Here is a 24,698-nt window from a genome sequence, read left to right on the forward strand (position 1 = left end):
AGTTTTTCAGAATCTCTCCCTTTAGCCATCCCCCTCTCTGGACGATTCTTTCCCTCTCTAACATCTTTCTCTCTTTTCCCTTTCTCGTTTCTAATGTAGACACTACCCGACTAAGAGAAATCGGTCTTGCAAATGTGCGTAAATGCCACGTGTTCGATGCGAAAGCGACTCAACCTAAATGAGAAAATAAATTTTGAAACAAATATTTTTATTGTTTTTCGAAAATGAAACAAAGACTAACTATGCTAACTCACCTAAGACTATGACAGGGGACATGGGTATACGAGTACTTATATATATATATGATTTGAGAAAAAAATGGGACATATATATATATATATATATATATATATATATATATATATATAGTTGACACACTACAAATGAGACTTCAATGACCGCTCAATGACAGACCTAGGTACGCTAGTTATCAGTTTGCATCAGTTCAGATCAGGAAAACAACATGGATCACAACCAAATATACAGAGGAAAATTCAGGTTGGTAATTTAACAGAATCACAACAATGCGGTTTCTAATTTCAAAATAAAAAGAAAATGATTTTTCTTTAGCGGGTACTGTTAGTCCAGAACTCAGCCCTGCACAGGCTATGGCGAGTTGGACGGTTGCAGGACTGTTTCAGCGTGGTAGTCCCAGCTGAAACCGGGGCATGTATGACACCCAAACTAATAGAGAAATTGCATTAGCAGTGGTGCTGCTGATCGCTATTCGCTGGTGCGTAACAATGCCAAAATGTACGATACAACTGTGAGTCAAGTAACCATTGGGACTTGAATATACAAACAAATTTGAGAGGTTTGACAGTCCACTTAATTCCAGATTGACGTTCTATAACAGTCTTGAACCGATTTGCAGGAACTAGACAAATACACACCTTATCAACGAAGTATTTCAGTCACACATCAAGTCACAACTTGAGATTACACAAAACCAGAATTTCGCATAGAAGATTGAATAATAACAGTGCATAAAATTCAGGGTTTTAATCTCGAATAATACACACAATTTCAGGAAATTCAATCCCACCAAAATATAATATACTTTATGAATAGTGAGTCCCAAATAACGTTCCCAAACTGAATACAAGCGACAGGTTGAACAGTTAATTTTAACAATGATTCCTGAGCTAAAAATGACTATTCAACTTGACCAATAACAGAGAAAATGCTAAGAAAAATTCATGTATTTCAGATGTGATGAAAGCATGCAGTAGACGATGAAATATCAGGTTCACATTCATCCACTACATAGACTACAAAAAAAATGCAAGAGGCAAAAGGCCATTTGGTTGATAAAGTGTACCTTGACCAAACCAAAGCCTCAAGTCACCCCACCACGAGTGATGCACCTCAGCTAGAACCTCACGCACAGCTCGATCGGAGGTGGCTTGAGCACGTCAGCCATAAGTTGTTGTACACACAGGTTCGAGTGTGGCCTGGTTCACGCTAGTCACAATGGACACGCTCACGCCCTGCCTCAATCCTGATAGCAGCAAAGTACGACAATGGGAGGGACGTCGTTCACGTCCAGTCCAGACTTTTAAATAGATGATGTCTCGCACGGTTCCCTCAAGTGTTGACGTCTCCAAGAATAACTCCGAAAACCCAATCACATTTTGCAACCAAACCGTCAAGTGCCTTTCTCCTCCAAGTTCACAAAAATCTCTCTAAAACTCACGTTCACTCACAAGATTCAAGTCTTCACCACGTTCACATTTTTTTTTGTCAACCCACAAGTTCTTCATAACACAAAACCAGCCAAAGCTCACCTTTTTATCATCCTCTTAATCTCCATTTCTTCTCAGATTTTTTTTTTCAGATTAGTCAAAAAGCCCCGTTCACATTTTTTCTGATTCTTTTGTAGGAGCCTTGGAAGTGAGGTCAGCTCCTAGTGATCAAAATAGAGGTGGCTTAGGGACTTGGGAATGCTATTAAGTCCACCTCTTCATGGCCCAATGAAGTCGCACATGGGGAAGATGCTCACTTGGGGAAGGAATCACCTCCCACTAAGCCAATGAGGTACCACCTCTTCTTGGATCAATGAAGGGCCACCTTTTACTGCACCAATGGGGTGCTTTCTTTTTGGATGGATTGGATCTCTACATTAAGACCCCAAATGGATCTTGACCCGGATCCATTGTTGAAATAAAATTCAAAATTCTAGTTGTATTACCCCTTACACTCTTTAGTGCCACAAAATAAATCTTATAGGGCACCAGAACTATTTGGATCCGTAAAATTCGGCTCCTACTAAAAAATAAAATAAAAGTTACACCTTAAATTCAAATACAATTTATTTATTTTTAACTAAATAGCAAAAAATATTTTCTGAGATGTGAGCAAAATTCTCAGAAAATACAAAAGTGAAATGATGAAATTGCCCTTAAACCTTTTTTGGATCCAAACGGATTGTTTTGGTTTGGGGGGTCATGGGGATGCCTTTCGGGTTGGGGTCCCGTTCCTTACGTACACCCAGATTGGTCCAGATGTGTTGCATAAGTCTCTCTACTTTCTCTCCTTTCTCATGACATCTGGTCCTCCCTGGACCTTACAACATCTCATTCACACCAGGGCTGGACATCCAGCCCTTCATCAGAGCCTGCGTTTCCCCCAATGTCTCGACCATGCGTTTTGCTCTTCTGGCGAGTCGAGGGGCATCTCCACATTGAAAATCGTGCGTTCGAGTTCTAAAACATGTGGGACCTCGTACTAGATAGCTATAGACCTCCTATGTACTTATACCAACCTTCCTTAGCCTTAGTCTAGCTTTCGTTAACTCCCTAGGTTCCGAAACCCAAAATCACATCCTGCCAATTACTTAAAACACCTGAAATCACTAAATCGATAACCTCTGATCACCAACAACCTTCTCTTGTGTTTATGTCATATCCCAGACCTTCACACGTTCCTAGGTGTCCCTAGAACACCTAGACTAGAACCTTCCAGATCTGGACCAAAATTGCACCCAAAACACTTACTGGGTTCAAACCGCACCTACTCAATTTAGTCGTTTGGGCTGTTTTTCACTGTTTGACACTATCCGAACCCACCTAAGCCCCCAAACCTAACCTAAGCTCACCTGAAATGCAACAGGAGTTTCAGAACGTGGGGAACTCCATCCTAGCCTGCTATAGACCTCCAAGGTACCCCTACTACACTTCCTTAACCTTAGAATACCTTTCGTTGCTTTCCTTTCCTAGACCTTGAGACCCAAAACCATATCTTGTCGGGTACCCGAAACAATCGAATTCCTTAAACTGATAACCCCTGACCGTCAACAACTTTCCCTCATATCTCAAACCCTCACACACATTCCTAGGTGACCTTAGAACCTATGGACTAGGTCTTCTCAGTTCTGGACCGAAATTGCACTCAAAACGCTTACCGGGTCCAAACCACACTTACCTGATTTAGCCGTTTAACCATGTTTTCACTGTTTTGCCTAGCCTAATCCACAACTACGAGAAATCTTAGACCTCTTTCTCACCGTGTTTAGCAAGGTTTTTCACCCTCGACACCTGCACCACATGTCCCGCAATCCAAGAATCTCAGGTTTGATCCTCTTGAGTCTGTCGGGCTCAAATTGCAATTCCCATCCGTCGAAAATCTAGACCTACCTTTCAGGCCTTCTTTTGAATCATCAACTTCAGAATTTCTAGAGGGTCTAACAAATTTTTAACCTTTCCTTTTGCAATTCTCTATGTTGAGAATAGGTGGTTTTAAGTTTAAGCCTTATTAAATTAGAGGTTATTTGAAATTTTATTTAATAATGGACTTAGATGTAATTTCTTCTTTTTTGGCTTCTCTCTATTTAATATAGAGAGTAGCTGCCCTAATGAAATACAAAGTTTACTTTCTGTGCAACCGTCTTTCTCTCTCTTCTCTCTCTCTCTCTTCTCTCTCTCTCTTCCTCTACCCAAGGTTCGGTGCTTCTCACCCATCCTTCAACATGGTATCAGAGCAGTCGATCGTGGGAGCGTGATTGACCGTGAACAATCTACGATTGATCTATATTCAAATCAGGTCAGTTTTCTTTTAAGATGTGTCATCAGATCTAAGGGAGCATCGTGGGAGTGTGGATTCAGATCTGGCAGCCGTAACCCTTGAGCCATGCTGCGATTTTTGGGTTTCGCAGCTTATAACAGATTGTATGTGCTGCTGCCGTGATTTTGTATCGTGTCCCTTGAAGAAATGATCTTCCTTCTTCATCTGTCGTGATTTCAACATCTACTGTGATTTATGCAGGGTCGTGAATTTTTTTTTCATGCTGTCGTGAGTTATAACATCTGCCTATATGATTTCAGCAGCAACTGTCATGATTTACAGTTGTCGTAAGTTCAGCTTTTGTCGTGATTTCAGCACCTGTCGTGATTACCTGCTGGGTCGTGATTTTTTTGTGATTTTTTTAAAAAGCTAAGTTAGGCAGACCCTCACCAGTTTTTATTCAACGTACCACTGAGTTTTGAACCTGCTATGTATCACCACAAGGAGACTGCATTGACAACTCCTACCAACCATGCTGTCGTAATTTTTTTTGTGAAAGAAACATGTTAGTTTCGGCTGTGCTCATGTCGTGGAAGCAGCAAGCGTGGGGAGAAAGAATCAGATCTGACTGATTTCACATCCAACACGAAAGCAGCATGTTAATATATTTTTTTGGAATCAGCAGGCGTGATTCCCTGCGGTGTTGAAACATATTCAGTTTGTGGGATCCTTGTCTTTTGACGTGGGATTCTGAGTTGTGTAATGCTACTGGTTGTCGTAGTGGCGGATGTCTGATGGTAACACACGCTAAGTCGTGTTGGATGTGTGATCTTGATTTGCAACCTATAGCCATCCTTGGGTGAGGTGGTAGGTTTTGGTCAAGTTTCTTTAAAATTATATTTGAAGTTTGGATCTGAACAGTCGAAGGTTGTGTTTCTCAGATTTCATTGGTGAAGTCAAAACTTGATATAGTCGGGCTCGTAGTTGATTGTGGGTATGCGCGTGTGGTTGCTCCTGCATTGTGTGAATCAAGCCCATTAGTTTATATTATGGCTCAAGTGGTTAAATCAGATGCAGATTCCTCCAATGATTACGTAACTCTTAGCAGGGCTGAATATGACGAGCTCCTTGCTTTACGATCATCCAATTCGAAGTCTTCTGTTGCGGAGGTTGTGTGCTCGGCAGGTGATGGCCTATCTGGTCACGGTGGTAGGTGGATCATTGATTCTGGAGCCTCTGGTCACTTGTGCGAAAATTCGAGCAATTCTTTGAGTTTAAAACCTATGACAGGTCAAAAAAGGGTACGTCTTGTTGATGGTAGCTCTTCCCCAATTGTAGGGCAGGGAAACATGTCTATTACCCCTACTCTTCAATTGTCGCATGTTCTTTATGCTCCTTCGTTTCCACAGAATTTATTATCCGTCAGTCGAATGACAAAAGAGTTGAATTGTAGAGTGATTTTTGATCCTATGGGATGCACCTTTCAGGACTTGCTGACGGGGAGAAGGATTGGTGGCGGCTATGAGGAAGGTGGTCTGTATTACCTGCACCAACCAGAGATTTTGGCCTATTCTGCTGTTACATTATCCTGAAGTCCTCTATTGTAGCATCATCGTTTGGGTCACCTTCCAGTGACAAAACTTCGTCGTGTCATTTCTCATGTACCTCCCTCAGTTTCTTTTCAGTGTGAAACATGTCAATTGGGAAAACATTGTCGAAGCTTTTTTCCCTCCAGTCAGAGTCCATCAAGTCAAAGATTGTTTGATCTTCTTCATGTAGATGTGTGGGGTCCGAGTAGGATTCCGAATAGGTCTCAGTGTCGTTATTATCTAGTTATTGTTGATGACTTCTCGAGACTATCGTGGGTGTTCCTGTTAAAAGATCGGTCTCAAGGTCCTGTCATTCTTAAATCTTTAATTGCAGGGATAAAAACTCAATTTGACATATGTGTTAAAATTGTTCGCACTGATAATGCTCTTGAGTTCAAATCCAAAGACCTACTTCAATTCTACTCTGTTAATGAGATTCAACCTCAATTTACATGTCCCCATACCTCCCAGCAAAATGGGGTGGCTGAGAGGAAACATAGACAAATCCTTAATGTTGCTCGGTGCCTTATGATTCAATCCAATATGCCTGCTACATACTGGGGCGATGCGGTTTTGACAGTCGGGTTTCTTATAAATCGCATGCCGTCAAGTTCTGTAGAAGACCAGATCCAATTCAAATTCTCCATCTAGAGGCTCCTCTCTTTCCTATCCCCCCTAAAGTTTTTGGATGTGTGTGTTTTGTGCATAAGTTGGGTCCTGATCGAGATAAACTTGCTGCGCAGTCTATTAAATGTGTTTTCCTTGGGTATCCTAAGAACCAAAAAATATATCGTTGCTATGACCCTATATCTCATAAAGAGTATGTCAGTGCGGACGTTACCTTCTTTGAGTCTATTCCTTATTTTTCGAGTACTACTCCAAGGTTATAGGAGAGTCAGGGTGATGACCTTCCTCTGCCAATTTCTCCTTTTCCTTTAGAGTCGTTCACTCCAAAGCCTGTGGCTCCATCCTCTGGAGAGTGTCGATACAGAAACCCTCCTATAGTGTATACTCATAGGTTACCACCTACCTCCATGCCCCCATTATCTCCTTCTCCTGAGGCAAGTATCTCTGAGCATACTGAAGTTTCTGCTCTTGATGAGGATCTTCCTATTGCTTTGCGGAAAGGTAAAAGACAGTGCACCCTTCATCCCATTTCTCAGTTTGTTTCTGAAGTTAATCTTGGGGCTTCTATGAAGAATTTTATCTTGGCTTTGTCTGCCTCCTCTGTTCCGCTTCATCACAGTCAGGCTCTATTTGACCCCAAATGGATGCAGGCTATACAGGATGAGATGGATGCCTTATGTTCTAGGGGCACTTGGGACTTGGTTGATCCTCCTACTGATGCAGATATTGTTGGCTGCAAATGGGTATATACCATTAAATATAACTCGGATGGGTCAATTGAACGGTACAAAGCCCGGTTTGTTGCAAAAGGATATACTCAGACTTATGGTGTTGACTTTTTTGAAATTTTCTCCCCAGTTGCTCGTCTTGGCACTATTCGTCTTGTTCTTTCTGTTGCTGTGCACCATGGATGGCCCTTGTTTCAGTTGAATGTCAAGAATGCCTTTTTGTATGTCTACATGCAACAACCCCCAGGCTTCGAGGTTCAGGGGGAGTGTAAGAAGGTGTGCAAGTTGAAGAAGGCTATTTATGGTCTGAAGCAGAGTCCAAGGGCATGGTTTCATAAATTATTTGAGGTAATGTCGAGTTTTGGCTTTGTCAGGTCAACTTCAGATCACTCCTTGTTTATCAAGAAAACCAATGCTGAAATTGTTGTTATGGTGGTATATGTCGATGACATCATATTAACAAGGAGCAGTGCTCAAGATATTTCTGCCACAAAAGATCATCTTCAGAAACACTTTGTTACTAAAGATCTTGGTCACCTTCGATATTTTCTGGGTATCGAAGCTGCAAGAAACAAAGAGGGCTTAGTGTTGTCTCAAAGAAAGTATGTGTTGGACTTATTAAAAGAGACTGAAATGCTAGGAGCTAAGCCAACTAATATTTCAATGGATCCCAAAACTCACATGTTCGATGAGAAGTCTGAGTATGTGGACAGTGCCAGCTTTAGATCCTTGGTGGGTAAGTTGCTATATGTGACTGTTACTAGACCTGACATTTCATTAGTTGTGAGTAAAATCAGTCGGTTCATGGACAAACCTACAAAAGTTCACTGTGATGCAGCTATGATGGTTCTTCGGTACTTAAAGGCATCTCCTGGTAAAGGTATGTTGTTTAAACGAAATCCATCTTTGGACGTTGTTGCTTACACTGACGTTGATTATGCAGGATCGGTTGAAGATAGGAAGTCAACATCTGGATTCTGTGTGTTTGTGGGAGGAAATCTTGTTACCTGGAGGAGTAAGAAACAAACCGTTGTAGCCAGGTCGAGTGCTGAATCTGAATACCGAGCAATGGCCCAGACTGCAGCTGAGATTATGTGGGTAAAATCAGTCTTGACCGAGCTTCAGGAGAAAGTATCCCTACCTATGTTGATGATGTGTGACAATAGGGCTGCTACATATATTGCCAACAACTCAGTGTTTCATGAAAGGACTAAACATATTGAAGTTGACTGTCACTATGTACGTGACTTGATTCAGGCTGGTTATATTTGCACAAATCATGTATCTTCCGAAGTCTGTCTTCCGAAGATCAAGTTGCTGATGTCTTTACCAAGGCCCTTGCGAGGCCTAGTTTCTTCCATTGTTGTGACAAGCTGAGCATGATCGATATCTATGCTCCAGCTTGAGGGGGAGTGTTGAGAATAGGTGGTTTTAAGTTTAAGCCTTATTAAATTAGAGGTTATTTGAAATTTTATTTAATAATGGACTTAGATGTAATTTCTTCTTTTTGGCTTCTCTCTATTTAACATAGAGAGTAGCTGCCCTAATGAAATACGAAGTTTACTTTCTGTGCAGCCGTCTCTCTCTCTCTCTTCCTCTACCCAAGGTTCGGTGCTTCTCATCTATCCTTCAACACTCTACATATTGTAACATCTCTCTCTCTCTCTCTAACTCAAAAAAGAGATGAGACAGCTGCCTCGAGTGAGTCCGTATCTCAGTTGACTTGACCGAGACAATGTCTTTACTCGGCCAAGTTTAGTTTTAATCGAGTCAGTTAAGTTTTTTAACTGAGTCAGTTAAGTTTTTTAACCGGATTAAGTGCCAATACCATACATCTTGGCCGAGTCATGATATGACGTGAATACCAATGAGAAAAACTTAGGAAGAAAATAGTTCAAAACATATTTGGAAAAAATTAAAGATCATAATAAATGTACGACAAATCTGAATATGTTCATTATGGTCTATGCTATGGTTATATCTATATGTCGACCTACCTAGATAAGTATATATCATCCATCCTTCCCTCTACCTATAATTGTATGTGTGTTATGTGTTGTTGATGTAGAGCAGGACTGGGTCCAACTTACACCAAATGACCCAGGCAAGGGACCGGGTCTGCACATGGGGATTGATGATCGAATCTAGGTGGTGGATTCGATCTAGATGGTGGTACCAAGGCGCCAGAATGGAGCACTCCTGACGAGCACGAGGAACGCAGGTCCAGACGACCCAAATCTAGCAGCAAACGAATGTTGCCTCGGGTCCGGGACCGGACCGGAGACCCGGATCCAGCAGGGCTTTAAAAAACCCCTCTAGGGTTGCATGCGCAAGGCAGAGATCATTGAAAAATTGCAGCAGCCTTTTATTTTTTTATTAAGCAGTTTTCCTTCTCTTTGTTTCCTCTGTCAGTATTTTTTATTGATTTAGATTCTTGTATTGTCGTTATTCATTTTCAACTCCCTTCATTAAGGTTCAGTTCTTTGTTCAACTGAAAGTTCTTGGAATAAAAACTATACAACATCGTTTTTGTGGTTGTCGTTTGCTATTTCTGTGCCTTGCACGACGTGGGAGCCGAGTTCTTCCATTCAGCATCCAAGTGCCGCAACAGTCGACGCCCCCTGCATCAAATGGTATCAGAGCCTGGGTATCCTCCATCGCCGACAGCATGCCACCAAATGTGAGGAACGATCCGGTAACCGGAATGGAGCGGGAGGACACCGGTAGGGAAGAACAAATGGTGCAGCTGATGGCAATGATGACCAATGTTCAAGAGGGTATGCCGCGAGTAAGTAAAGACGTCGCCGACCTGTCGAAGCGAATGGACGTGGTCGAGGCACAGTTGGGAGTGCTTGAGTCCAAGGTGGACGCGCACACGGTGCAACTGAATCTGTTAGGCGCACATGCGATCCATCCTGTTGATGCTACTCCCATCGACCCAGCCCCGGTGACGCTCCAACAAACATCGCGACGTGAAGCCGTTGAAGAAACCCTACACAGGGATGCAGGATGCGGCAGCCCTCCCCATCGGGTACACCCCCTCCAACTTGAGTCTGCAGCAACAGTGGGTCGCCCGTGTCCGGGTACCCTCCAACTGAACCGCCAAGGTGCGCAGCGGGTCCTTGCGACTGCGTCGCAGGCCGGGCCTGAGTTGCAGGACCACAACATTGCGTTGGGTCCTGTCCCAGGCCTGGGCTCATGGTCACGCACCCCAGGCCGGGTCGGACCTGCAGGGTCTCGGCTCATGGTCACGCACCCTGGGTATTGCACCCCACGCTGGGTCGGACCTGCAGGGTCGGACCTGCAGGGTCGGACAGGTCTGGACCCGAGAGGGTCCAAACCCGAGTTCGCGAGAATAGGGCCCAGGCCCGGATCTCGAGGACCATCCTTTGGGTCCCCGGGAGCAGGTCCGAGTCCTGAACCTACCCATCCCACCTACCCAGTTGGGTTTGGTTCACGGTTCCTCCCGAACCAAATCCAACCCTTTAGTTTTGACCCACAAAATGGATCCAGTGCCGACCCAAACCCATATCGGACCTGGACGGAGCCCCAGTTTGAATTTGAGCCAGGTCCAAACCAGACCCATAATCATATGGATCGTAGATTGAGTTCAAACCGACCTTCTTATCCCTACAACTCGATCCCCGATCCAACCTATCCAAATCTGGGTCCGACGAATAGTTTAGGATTTGACCCGATCCAGATCCAGACGAATAGTTCATGGTGGGTTGAGATGCAAAGGTCGAGAGAGCGGCATTGACTAGAGTGTGTGCAGTCGTGGGAAGAGATGTAGAAATTGATGCAGTCCAAATTCGTGCCGTCAGATCATGCCGAGAGGGCCTACAAAGAATACCTAGCCCTGCGTTAAGGCACCAACACTGTGGCAGAGTACACCGCTGAGTTCCATCGTCTTTCCCTACGAGTGCAGATCGAGGAGATAGCTCGCCAGCAGGTCACGAGGTATATTTTTGGTCTCCGTCCTGCTATTTCTGACGACTTCAGCTGTATCACAGTCGAGTCATTAGATCAGGCAAGCAGTTATGCCATGAATGTGGAGGAGAAATTGAAAAGGAGGCAGGAACATAGGACACCCCGTAGTGATCAGTCAGTCAACTCAAGTCGAGTTTCCCAACCAGGGGAGCGAGCTCTCCTAGGAAAGAAGATTCAAAGTCCACCCCAGGAGTCGACCCTAGCAAACCCGATCAGTTTGGACTCACATACTGAAAGTGCAGTAGGATCGAGGCAACGAGCACTAGAGGAGGGGTGAATAGTGCTTTTAAAAATTGTCTGCGGAATATTGATGGATTTTGCAATTTGAAAAGCAAACACACAAAGAACACAATAATTTATCCTGGTTCGGTCTTTCCCGACCTACATCCAGTCCCCAAGCAAAACCCGCTTGAGATTTCCACTATCAACCTTGTGTAACTACAATATCATACAGACCAAATCCGGTCCCACTTCCAGTAACACACCTACTGAAAGCAAACAACTCCTTTAAACCAAGGAGTCCTTTCTTTTACAGAAAAAAGAAATAAGTAACAACTTACAAAACAACCTACGAGCCCTTCTTATGAATGCAAATGAGATGCAATTGGCTTTTGAGGTTGTTGAAATGCTCTACTCACGAATTCACTATCTCTCAAAGGAATTGCAGTGCTTTTGAGTGTAAAATGCACTCATATTTATAGTTGAAAGTTTTCATACGTTGAGGGTATGAAAGGGTGTCAAAACAATCCATTTTGAACGATCAAAACGTTTGAAAAATGAAAAGACATGTCTTTTTAAAGTTTTAGGAAAAACGACAAAATTAGTCGACTGGAACAGTAGTTAGTCGACTAATAATTAGTTATTAGTAGACTGACAGTTATCGTCGGTCGACTGATCTGTTAATCGAACCGTTTGAAAATCTGAACTTTTGAAACTTAGTCGACTAGAGAAAAGTTAGTCGACTGATAATATTATCAGTAGACTGAAAAACCTTTCAGTCGACTGCTGCTAGAATTTTCTGAAAAACATAAGTTCTGTCCGATCGACTGATAAAAGCATTAGTCGACTGCTGCTAAATTTCCAGAAAACACATGTTCTGTCCAGTCGACTGATAAAGTCATTAGTCGACTGCTGCTAAATTTTCAGAAAACAGACATTCTGTCCGGTCGACTAATAAAACCTTCGGTCGACTAATTTGATAAAAATGACTTTTTAGAAAATATGGCGCGAAAGGGTTAGTCGACTGATGAGTCTATTGGTCGACTAATAAACACGAAAATTTAAGAAAAGAGTTTTCTAAAAAGATTTTCATGAAGGGTTCTTTTAGAAAAGTTTTTCCAAAGACTTTTTAGGTAAAATGCAATCGAAATATGCACTCTAAGTAAGGCTCTTACAAGAATCTAAGACTTTAAATGAATTTTACATTTGCACACAAATCTTCAAAGATTCTTCATCGAATTCTTCAATGCTTGTCATCTTTCTTAATTGCCTTAGCTGAAATGCAGTTGATTCACTTGTTTATCATCAAAACCTAGTACTTGAAGTATCATGTACGACTTCAGTGGCGTAACAATCTCCCCATTTTTTATGATGACAAACTTAATCAAAGATGAAACATTTAGATGCATAGATGGAGATTTTACTCCCCCTATCAATATGCTGTAAAACATTAAAAGTTACTACATTCAAAGCACATATATCAAATATTGATTGGTTTGCATTTCCATTATTACTTTATACATTTTTAAAAGCTTTTTTAAGAATGCAATTTTCAATGCTTTCTCGTGATGTAATTTCCATGTCATAATGCAATATTCAATTTTTATCTTTTTCTCTTAATTTCGCTTTTTTTTCTCATGCAAGGTCTATCTTTTACTTCTGCAATTTCCATCATGTGTCTACCAAGAGACACCAAGTTCTATCTTTTTCTCTCCCTTTGTCATAATAAAAAAGAGTAAGGGCATAAATAGTATAAGCAAAATGTAAATTCAAGTTCAAAATATTACAACCCTTAAAGTATCAAAGTTCAGTAAAGACAAAAAACAAAGATCAGAAAAGTGAGTTAAGCAAGTCCTTGATTGCAGTAATATTTTTCTGAATCGAAGAAAGTTGTTGAGTCACATCTTCACGAAAAGTGCGTTGATGCAGCTCCAAAGCTTCCAGTCGCTGCAAAACTTCATCATTGTCTTGACTTGTAGAAAATTTCTTTCGTTTTGCTTGAGATGAAGGTGTCGCAGAAGATGGTGAGAGTTCAGAAATTGATGGTTCAGTAGGGTCAGATGGTTCAGTTTGATCAACATTTAAAGGAGACAGATATTTGATTTTCATTCGTTTAAAAATAGTTTGATCAAAGAACTCCTTTTGCTCAATATATTATTCATTTGTTAAGGGAACTTTGAAATGTCTGAAAATACGAGTTAGAAGACATCCATAAGGAAGAAATGGTTTTTGTTTCCACAAATTAGTAAAATATACATTGGCCCAATTTAAAGAAATAATTTCAAATAATACATAAAGAACTGTAGAAAGATCTGTAGAATAATAATCAAAAGAACCAGTTTTAGGTAGAACATTGTGGGCAAGGATTCGTCCAGCAATGCGTGCATGAGTTTGAAGATTAGTATTTTTGAAAGGAGGGCAATGAGGTGCACCAGGAAGAAGAATTTGTTCAAAAATTCTTTCATCATTAAGTTCAATAGTATTGAAAAAAGTGTCTGAAGGTGGAATTTCTAGGATTTGTCCAAGTAGTTTAGAATCAAACTCAATTTCAACATCACGAACAAGAGAGAAAATAACTCCAGTTTTATGATCAATTTGTAAATTTGTATAAAACAAGTGGATCAGAAAAGGATAATGAAGGGTGTCTGCGCAGGCATAAAAAAATGTGAAATTCCTGGAAATAATTCTCTGATTTTGTAACGAGAAAACATGTGAAAGAGGACATTTCAGCCTCGCAAAATAGGAAGTGCAGAAACTGATCCAAAAGTATCTTATAAAAGAGGATTTCAGAGTAGTCTGAGAGAAAATCCATGTCTTGCTAGAGGTGTAGGATGAGGAAAACCTTTTGCGGATGTAGTCTTCTGACGAGGCATGGTTGAAACAGATTCACCTAAAAATTCACAGTTGCAGAGAGTGATTGATCAACACAGTTGTTGAGAGGAACAGTTGAAGATGGTGTTGATGTCGGCTTACAAATGACGTCCGGCGGGAGGAAGATATCCGTCGTCGTTCAACAGAAATAGAGGAGGATACAGTGGCTACCGGCGAGTGAGAAGGCTGCCACAAGGGGATTCCAAGAAATGAAGATGCACTGAGCACGACAAGAGGATTCCGACGAGAACTGAAGATGCGCCAGTCACTGCAAGAGGATTCCGGCGACACCTTGTCACGGCCAGAAGATTCCGGCGAGGAGAGGTTCGAACGACACTCTAAGGGTTTTTCGGAAGAGAGAGAGAGAGAGAGTTTTGTTTTTCAAAGGGTTTCGTTTTTAAGAAAAACGAAAAAGTGCGAAAAAAATGAAACGATGCGCTTTTAAAAAAATCGGGTGTAAAAAAAAATCCAAGGGGTATCGAGTCCCTTCAGTTGAAATTAAAATAAAATTTTAGTCGACTAAAATTTTATCGGTCGACTAATAAGCGGCGACTCATTCTAAAATTTTTTAAAGCATCAGTCGACTAGAAATTTATCGGTCGACTAATATGGTGCGATTTTGAGATTTTGTTAAAAAAAATCAGCATTTTATAAATCAAAAAACGAGCAAATGCCTAGTTCTCTCCTAATTCTCATAAAATCTTTATTTTTAAGTGGTTTAGTGAAGATATCGACATGTTCATTAGTGGAAATAAAATTTAACGAAATGTCTTCTTTTAACACATGATCTCTTAAGAAATGATATCTAACTTCAATATGCTTAGTTCTTGAGTGCTGAACAGGATTTTTCGAAAGATTTATAGCACTAGTGTTATCACAATAAATAGTTGTTGTGGAGTAATTCAAACCAAAATCTTTTAAGGTCTGTTTCATCCATAGTACTTGTGAATACGCTAAACTAGCCGCTATATATTCTGCTTCAGTTGTTGAGAGTGACACTGAATTTTGCTTTTTACTAAACCAAGAGACTAAGCAATTTCCTAAGAAATGACAAGTTCCGCTAGTACTCTTGCGATCAGATTTACTTCTTGCGAAATTTGCATCACTATATGAAACTAAATCAAAGGAAGATGATTTTGGGTAAAACAAACCGAAATCTGAAGTATCTTTCAAATAACGAAGAATTTGTTTTACTGCAGTTAAATGGGATTCCTTTGGATTAGCTTGAAATCTTGCACACATACAAACACTAAACATTATATCAGGTCGACTAGCAGTTAAGTATAATAGAGATCCGATCATACCTTTTTAGAGCTTAGTATCTACATTTTTACCATTTTCATCTTTATCAAGAGAAGTAGTTGTACTCATAGGATTCCTTCTTGATTTCGATGAGTCCATCCCAAATCTCTTGAGAAGTTCTTTTGTATACTTAGCCTGATTGATGAAGATTCCTTCTTCAGTTTGCTTTATTTGAAGTCCAAGGAAGTAGTTTAATTCGCCCATCAAGCTCATTTCAAACTCTTCTTGCATAGCTTTAGCAAATTCTTTATAAAGAGAATCATTAGTAGAACCAAATATTATGTCATCAATATAAATTTGCACAATAAGAATATCTGAATTAAGATTTTTAATAAATAAAGTGGAGTCTACCCGCCCAATGGAAAAACCAGATTGTTCTAGAAAATTTCGTAGTCTTTCATACCACTCTCTTGGTGCTTGTTTAAGTCCGTACAAAGCCCTTTTCAATTTGTAGACTTTTTCTGGATATTTCTCATTTTTAAAGCCTGAAGGTTGCTCTACATAAACTTCTTCATTGATGTGTCCATTTAAGAATGCACTCTTAACATCAATTTGATATAACTTGAAGTTCATGTAACTAGCAAAAACAAGCATCATTCGAATTGACTCCAATCGAGCCACTAGTGCATATGTTTCATCAAAATTTATGCCTTCTTCTTGATTATAGCCTTGTGCTACTAGTCTTGCTTTGTTTCGAATGACTTCGCCATTTTCGTCCAGCTTATTTCGGAAGACCCATTTGTTTCAATTACTGGATGATTCTTTGGTCTATCAACTAGATCCCAAACATTATTCCTAGTAAATTTGTTAAGTTCTTCAGACATGGCCAAAAGCCAAAACTCATCATCACAAGCCTCATTGATATTCTTTGGTTCTATTTTAGATATGAAAGCAATATTTGCAATATATTGCAATTGCCTTCTAGTTTGGACACCACTCTTTATATCTCCAATAACTTGTTCATGTGGATAATTGGGAACTTCTTTCCAAACCGGTTGAAGAAGATCATTTTCTTGAGAAGTGCTCTCTAACAAAGGTTCTTCTTGAAATAAAACATCTTCTCCTTCGCTTGGAGGAATAACCTGCTCACAATTCTCATCAAATGCAACATGTAAAGATTCTTCAATGCAAGATGTTCTTTTATTAAAAATACGATAAGCTTTACTTCTAGAAGAATATCCAAGAAATATTGATTCATCTGATTTTGAATCAAACTTATCAAGATTATCTTTGGTATTTAACAAGAAGCATTTACTACCAAAAATTTTAAAATATGAGATATTTGGTATACGATCATAATACAATTCAAAACATGTTTTATGTAAAATTGGTCGAATAAGAACACAGTTTAAAACATAACATGTTGTATTTATTGCTTCAGCCCAAAAGTATTTTGGTAAATTTTTATCTTGAAGCATGGTTCTAGCATATTCTTGCAAAGTTCTATTCTTTCTTTCAACAACTCCATTTTGTGGAGCCGCTCTAGGAAAAGCAAAGTTGTGAGATATACCATGTAAATCACAATACTTTAGAAAAGATTCATTTTCGAATTCACCACCATGATCACTACGAATTTTAATAATATATGTAGATTTTTCATTTGTAATTCTTCTATAAAGTTTGGGAAATTCAGAAAAAGCATTATTTTTGCTTTTTAGAAAAATCACCTATGTAAATCGAGAATAATCATCTACTATAACAAAAGCATACTTGCTACCATTCAAACTTTGAATTCTAGATGGTCCAAATAGATCTAAATGTAAAAGTTCAAGAGGACGTTTTGTTGAAACTATATCTTTTGCTTTAAAAGAACTCTTGATTTGTTTACCCATTTGGCAAGCATCACATAAGTGATCCTTCTTATATGGTATTCTAGGTAGGCCTCTAACAAGATTATTCTTGGATAACTTGGAAATAATTTTAAAGTTAACATGTCCAAGTCTTTTGTGCCATAACCATTGAATTTCATTTGAAACAATAAGACATTTTTCATTAAAAGTGGGTAACTCATCTAGATAAAGTTCATACACATTGTTCTTTCTTTTACCTTTAAAAATGATCTTTTTAGATTGAAAATCAGAAATTAAGCATAAATCATGTTCAAAAGAAACATGAAAACCTTTATCACATAATTGACTAATAGATAATAAATTATGCATTAAACCATCTACTAAAAGAACATTTTCTATCAAGGGAAATTTTGGATTACCAATGTTACCAATACCGATTACTTTTTCCATGTTATTGTCACCAAAGGTGACAGTTCCTCCATCCTTACTTTGGAGGGTGGAAAATAACTCCGGCCTTCCAGTCATATGTTTGGAACAACTGCTGTCCAATATCCATTTGCTCCTTATTTTGTGTACCTACAACAAAATTAGAAGACAAAGCATTTGACCCCTTTCTATTTTTGGGTTCATGAGAGTTAGTCTTAGGAACCCATATCCATTTGGATTTTGGTTTCCTTTGATAATAAATATTCTTTTTATAAAAAGATTTAGCATTTCTAGAATAATCATGTCTAGGCTTATAAGCATTATAAGTTCCATGATTAGATGCATTTCTATTATAACTAGAAAATTTAGATCTTTGAACAAATGGTTGAGAATATTGTCTTTGATTCTTCACCACATAGTTTGGTCTATTTTGAGTATCAAATAAGCTATATCCCAATCCGGTTTTATTAACCGGGCATGTTTGAGAACCAAGAAGTCTTTCTAGATTCTCTTGACCATTTGTGAATTTGGTCACTATAAATAGAAGATCATTTGATTTTTCTTTTAGACTATTTATTTCTTTTTGTAAGAGATTGATTTTAATTTCAATTTCTTTTATCTCAAAAGCTTGGCAAGAGTTTTCCTTCTTGAGATCTTCTATCTCTTGAAGTAACACTTTGTTTTGAGAGTCAAGAGGTGAATTTTCAGTTTTTAACTCTTTGTTTTTAGAACTTAGACTCTTAAATTTAGCATATAAGTCATTAAATGCTTCTAATAAATCATCATATTCAAATTGACTTACCGAATCTTCTTGTGCTACAAAGCACATGTTGGCGACTTCTTCTTTTGATTCTTCATCGGAAGAGGAGTCACTATCATCCCAACATGCTTGAAATGTTTTTTTCTTCTTGAATTGGTCATTGAGCTTGATTTTGAGAAGATGACAATCTTTCTTGATATGTCATGCCTTTTTGCAGTTAAAGCACTTGACTTCATTTGGATTGGAAGAATCCGCTTTCTTTACCTTTCTTTGAAATCTTCCCTTTTTGATGAATCTTCTGAATTGCCTTGTAATGAGAGCAATATCTTCATCTTCTTCTAAATTTTCAGAATCAGAAGTAACCTTAAAAGCAAGAGATTTCTTCTTGGGTTCTTCTTGTCTGTCTTGAAGTTGGACTTCATATGCCATTAAGTTACCAACCAAATCTTCAAGAGTGAGTGTTTAAATCATTTGCTTCCTCAATAGCTGTGGTTTTTCTCTCCCATTCAAGAGTTAAACACCTTAGGATCTTTCTGACTAAATCCACTTGTGAATATTCTTTTCCAAGGGATTTCAGAGTGTTAGTAATATCGGTCATTCTTGTTACCATGTCCGATATAGATTCATTTTGCTTCATTTTAAACAATTCAAATTTATGAACTAAAGAAGCGATTTTAAATTCCTTTATCTTTGACGTACCTTCGTGATTCACGAGAAGAGTATGCCAGATTTCATTTGCTATAGAGCATTGGGAGATGCGATTGAACTCTATCTTGTCAACGACACAATACACTGCATTCATCGCCTTGACATTAAGTGAAGCAATCTTCTTTTCTTCATCGGTCTATTGATTGAAATCAGTTGATGACATTTAGTACTTTTCTGAAACGACTCTCCAAATTTCGAGATCCATGGATTGTAAGAATATTGTCATTCTCACTTTCCAGTATCCATAGTTTGTTCCGTCGAAGAGAGGAGGACGAACAAAGGAACATCATTCTTTGTGCTGAGATGTTGTAATTGTCATGCTATGATGATGGTCAAATCAAAAGAATAGCAAACCTGCTCTGATACCAAATGAAAGTGCAGTTGGATCGAGGCAACGAGCACTAGAGGGGGGGTGAATAGTGCTTTTAAAAATTGTCTGCGGAATATTGATGGATTTTGCAATTTGAAAAGCAAACACACAAAGAACACAATAATTTATCCTGTTTCGGTCTTTCCCGACCTACATCCAGTCCCCAAGCGCTTGAGATTTCCACTATCAACCTTGTGTAACTACAATATCATACAGACCAAATCGAACCGTTTGAAAATCTGAACTTTTGAAACTTAGTCGACTAGAGAAAAGTTAGTCGACTGATAATATTATCAGTAGACTGAAAAACCTTTTAGTCGACTGCTGCTAGAATTTTCTGAAAAACATAAGTTCTGTCCGATCGACTGATAAAAGCATTAGTCGACTGCTGTTAAATTTCCAGAAAACACATGTTCTGTCCAGTCGACTGATAAAGTCATTATTCGACTGCTGCTAAATTTTCAGAAAACAGACATTCTGTCCGGTCGACTAATAAAACTTTCGGTCGACTAATTTGATAAAAATGACTTTTTAGAAAATATGGCGCGAAAGGGTTAGTCGACTGGTGAGTCTATTGGTCGACTATAAACATGAAAATTTAAGAAAAGAGTTTTCTAAAAAGATTTTCATGAAGGGTTCTTTTAGAAAAGTTTTTCTAAAGACTTTTTAGGTAAAATGCAATCGAAATATGTACTCTAAGTAAGGCTCTTACAAGAATCTAAGACTTTAAATGAATTTTACATTTGCACACAAGTCTTCAAAGATTCTTCATCGAATTCTTCAATGCTTGTCATCTTTCTTCATTGCCTTAGCTGAAATGCAGTTGATTCACTTGTTCATCATCAAAACCTAGTACTTGAAGTATCATGTACTGCTTCAGTGGCGTAACGCATACCACACCAGATCCAAAGGTAAGCTCAATGAGTCTACCATTCGTTGTTTTAGGTGCCAAGAGTTAGGTCATGTTGCGTCTAAGTGTCCCACCGTGAGTAAGAACACCCATTTCGTAGAGGGCATTGTCGAGTCCGCATCCAATAGTGAGAGCGAGGGTGAGTCACTTGATGAGGGAAATGACGAGATGAAAGTCGTAGAGTTCGATGGCAGCCTTGAAAACTTGTTAACCATTCGTCATGTTTTGACCATATCCTGAGAGTCGACCCTGACAAAATGGTTGCGGAATAATATTTTTAGAACCCGGTGCAACTGTGAAGGGGCGCGCATGTGATATTATCATTGATACTGGGACATGCGAGTATATGGTGTCCGAGAGTGTTGTGTCCACTTTGAACTTAAAAACAGAAAAATTGTCCCAACCCTATGAAATGGCATGGTTCAAGAAAGGGAACGAGGTACCCATCACCCTGCGTTGCCTAGTTCGATTCTCCATGAGGGAGCATTACCACGATGAAGTATGGTGTGATGTGGCCCCTATGAGTGCGTGCCACATCCTTTTGGGGCGTCCCTGGCAGTTTGACCGTAAGACCATTCATGATGGCCGTGGGAACACGTATACATTTGTCTTTCAGGGCCATAAGATAGTTCTTCTTCCCACCAAAGAGACCGGGTTTCCTCGGCTTGGGGGCCTATTTGACCGGTCTTACCTCCTTGAGCTGCCGGAAGATTGGCACCATTCTCCTATATCTACTATGTCTGATCTAATTGCTTACTGTGGAGACAACAAGTCATCAGAGCCGACTTTTTCCCAACCAGGGGAGAATGATGCAGAGCAAGACTGGGTCCAGCTTACACCAAATGACCCAGGCAAGGGACTGGGTCTGCACATGAGGATTGCCGATTGGATCCAGGTGGTAGATCCGTTCCAGATGGTGGTACCAAGGCGCCAGAATGGAGCACTTCTGACGAACACGAGGAACGCAGGCCCAAACGACCCAGATCCAGCAGCAAACGAATGTTGCCTCAGGTTCGGGACCGGACCGAGACCCAGATTCAGCAGGGCTTTTAAAAACCCCTCTAGGGTTGCGTGCACAAGGCAGAGAACATTGAAAAATCGCAGCAGCCTTTTATTTTTTTATTGAGCAGTTTTCCTTCTCTTTGTTTCCTCTGTCAGTAATTTTTTATTGATTTAGATTCTTGTATTGTCGTTATTCATTTTCAACCCCCTTCATTAAGGTTCAGTTCTTTGTTCAACTGAAAGTTCTTGGAATAAAAACTATACAACAACATTTCTGTGGTTGTCGTTTGCTATTTCTGTGCCTTGCACGACGTGGGAGCCGAGTTCTTTCATTCAGCATCCAAGTGCCGCAACAATCGACGTCCCCCTGCATCAATTGTGCTTGTGCATCTCAAAATGGACGAGCCTATATGCCCATCAACGAGCCTTTACTCGGTTAGTTGGACCATCCAAAGGATGGACAAGGCTGAACTGTGATATGAGCCTCCAATTCCAACATTGCCTCAACCCAGATAAGCTGGCCAGCGGTGTCCAGAGGGCTGCCCACCTATGTGCAAGGGTCAACCATGGGTCAGGCCAGGCTAGGCTAGTCTGTTCAAGGCCCTTGACAAGGTTCGTTGACATATTGGCATACCACGTTCTAATTGACCGGACCATGGCCCATTAATAAGCTTGCCATGTGCATACCATGGTTGCCAGTTGAGGAAGCGGGAAGCGAGGCACTTTCAAAATTTTAGGAAGCGGGAAGCGTGGGACGACTTAGGAGAATCTCGGAAGCGACCTAGGAAGCGAACCGGAAGCGACCTAGGAAGCGAGGGAGAAGCGAAAAAAGAGAAAAAAAACAAAAATATAAATATAAAAAAATAAAAAAATAAAAAAATGGAGGAAGCGAATGGGAAGTGCGCTTCCCATTAAAGGGAAACGTGCTTCCCATAAAAGGAAGCACATTTCCAAAAAAAAAAAAGTGCGCTTCCCAGCGCGTTTCACACTTTCGAAACACGCTTCGGGGAAGCATTCTTCCCCAGTTACCTAGGCGTTTCCGGTAACTCTGGTGCATACCATAGTCACAGATATTATCGACATTTCAAAATATCATGATATTATGGCTGTAAATTCTGTAAACGATAATTTAGGTAAAATGTCACGATATTTTCAAAATATCACCAATTTGATAATGTCGCGATACTATCACAAAAATATTGCAATATTCTCATGATATTATCAATTAATTTTACTGTTTTTATTTATTTTTTACATTTTCAATATGTTTTTCTTCTTTCTTTTACATTTTTACTTATTTCTTTAATTATTTATGTATTTTTTATGTAAACATATATTTTCTTATTTTTGTTATGTTTTATATTTTTTAAGCCCTGAGATTTATCACCAAACCTATAACATCTCGAGAAATAGCCTCCTTGAGATATAGTTGATACCGATATTTGTTAGTATGGTGCATACTGGGCAGATGCTGAGAATACGAGCTCAGGTCTGACATGCATTGGTTGGGCTATGGGCAGCCAGCTCCAATGCCATGCTCGCCAATACACATCACATAGACGAATAACACATGTATGTGGTATAAATGTATAATTATAACATAGAAACTACAATATAACGTTATATTAATATAGTACATTACATTTTATCTGCATTAGTCTATATAATAACTAGAACGTGGACTGATGGTATGACATATACATTGCAACACAGACACTTCACTTAGCATGTGTATCTCATGTTGACACGACATGACATTTGAACACACCAGGACACTTCATGGACACAATCAAACCAGTTTCAGACACGTGTTATTAACTTTATTTCTTTCTTTCTCTGACCTTGATTACTTATTTTGTATTCGCTTCTATGTCATAGGAGCACATCTTGTGATCTCACTTGCTCTTGTTGACACACCTAGAGACTGGTACAGGTACTAGGTTTAGCATGAGTATGTGCTGGGTCCGGGTCGGGTCAGGTCCTATTAGGATCCAAACCTGAAAACCAAGTTCTATTTTTATTTTTAAAGCTTATCTTTTGACTTTTGGTATGAGAGAGAAGAAAAAGGAGGAGAAAGAAGGAGAGAGATTTGGGGGGGGGGCTACATGAGCCTTCTCTTCCTCCAAATGTGCAGAGAGAGAGAGAGAGAGAGAGAGAGAGAGAGAGAGAGAGAGAGAGAGAGAGAGATGTTCCCATACCCGCGCCCATGTGACATATTCACTTGTTTTTTCTTCTTTTAGAATTTGTTGTCAATTGCATTTCATTTCAATTTTAACTTAGTTTCATTATTTGATGTTTTTAATTATAATGATTTAGAATTGCTGTCCAAAGATCAATCAAACAGAGATTCAGCAACTAAAAGAAAGATTGATTCTTTGGGATCCTTCCTCTCTTCAAACAGAACGAACAGAGATAGATCGATTCCCGAGATACCCTTCTGGATGTTCCTCAATGTACCGGCTATTCATGAAACATATAGATGAGTAATCATTTATGTTCGAAAAAAGTTGAAGAATTTCTTGGGAATCATTTGGCATTGTGTCCCAGTATCCATGTGACATGGATGTATGCATAGTGCTATGCTAAAAATACATATGCATAGTTGGGCAGATACAATCATAATATATTAGTATACTAGTGTATAGCTGTAAATCTTCATAAGGTATATTGCTATTATATAATATATATTTATCAAATGATTAAATAAGAAAGAAAAGTTCAGCAAGCTTTTGTGAAGAAAGGACGTGGATGGAGAAAACCGAAAAAGGTTTGGCTTTGTTCTTCCTTTAATGATTTTCAGAGTAAGGCCTTATCGATATAGTAGTGGTGAACATGACATGCGAAGACTGTAGAATGCTGTCTTAGTTCTAAAGGTGACCCTACTTCAAACATTACTGTCTTTCCCTAGGGAACAGCTTGAATCTTTTGTAAGCGTGCTAGTGCGTTTATGTTGTTATCATGCAATATATATTGAGTGATTAAAAAAGAAAGAAAAGTTCAGCAAGATTTTGTGAAGAAAGGATATGTATGCAGAAAACTAAAAAAAGTTGCCTTTCTGCCTTTTCTGATTTTTCAAAGAGGTTTGACCCTGATTGGAGTTGTATTAAGTCAGATGTAAAAATATGCCAACCTAAAGTCTATTATGTGAAAAATTTTAAATTATTCACAAAAGGAAAAAGGCAGCTGCCAGTTCTATGAGTGGGCTTACCTGTCAATATCTGATAATTTTTAGTGCTTGACCGGCAACGACTCTGCCTTTTGCTGCATAGCTCCAGAAATATTTTAAATGTCCATGGATTATCTTACAGTTGAAAACTTATGCTTTCATTCTTTCGATGAATCATTCTTGCCTAGTTGTACGTGTAGTACATGTCTAGTGACTGACTATCTTTCATGCAAGATCT

At 39.4% G+C, this 24,698-nt stretch overlaps 1 protein-coding gene across 1 annotated transcript in view; it reads left to right on the forward strand.

The window, feature by feature from the left end:
* The window catches only part of LOC149837374 (leucine aminopeptidase 1-like), a 53,471-nt gene that overhangs the window by 12,867 nt on the left and 15,906 nt on the right, over window positions 1-24,698 (forward strand). The gene's annotated exons all lie outside the window — the stretch shown is intronic.

This window comes from Nuphar pumila, chromosome 5 (assembly GCF_984573655.1).
Source record: "Nuphar pumila chromosome 5, dmNupPumi1.hap1.1, whole genome shotgun sequence".
Classification (NCBI taxonomy): domain Eukaryota; kingdom Viridiplantae; phylum Streptophyta; class Magnoliopsida; order Nymphaeales; family Nymphaeaceae; genus Nuphar; species Nuphar pumila.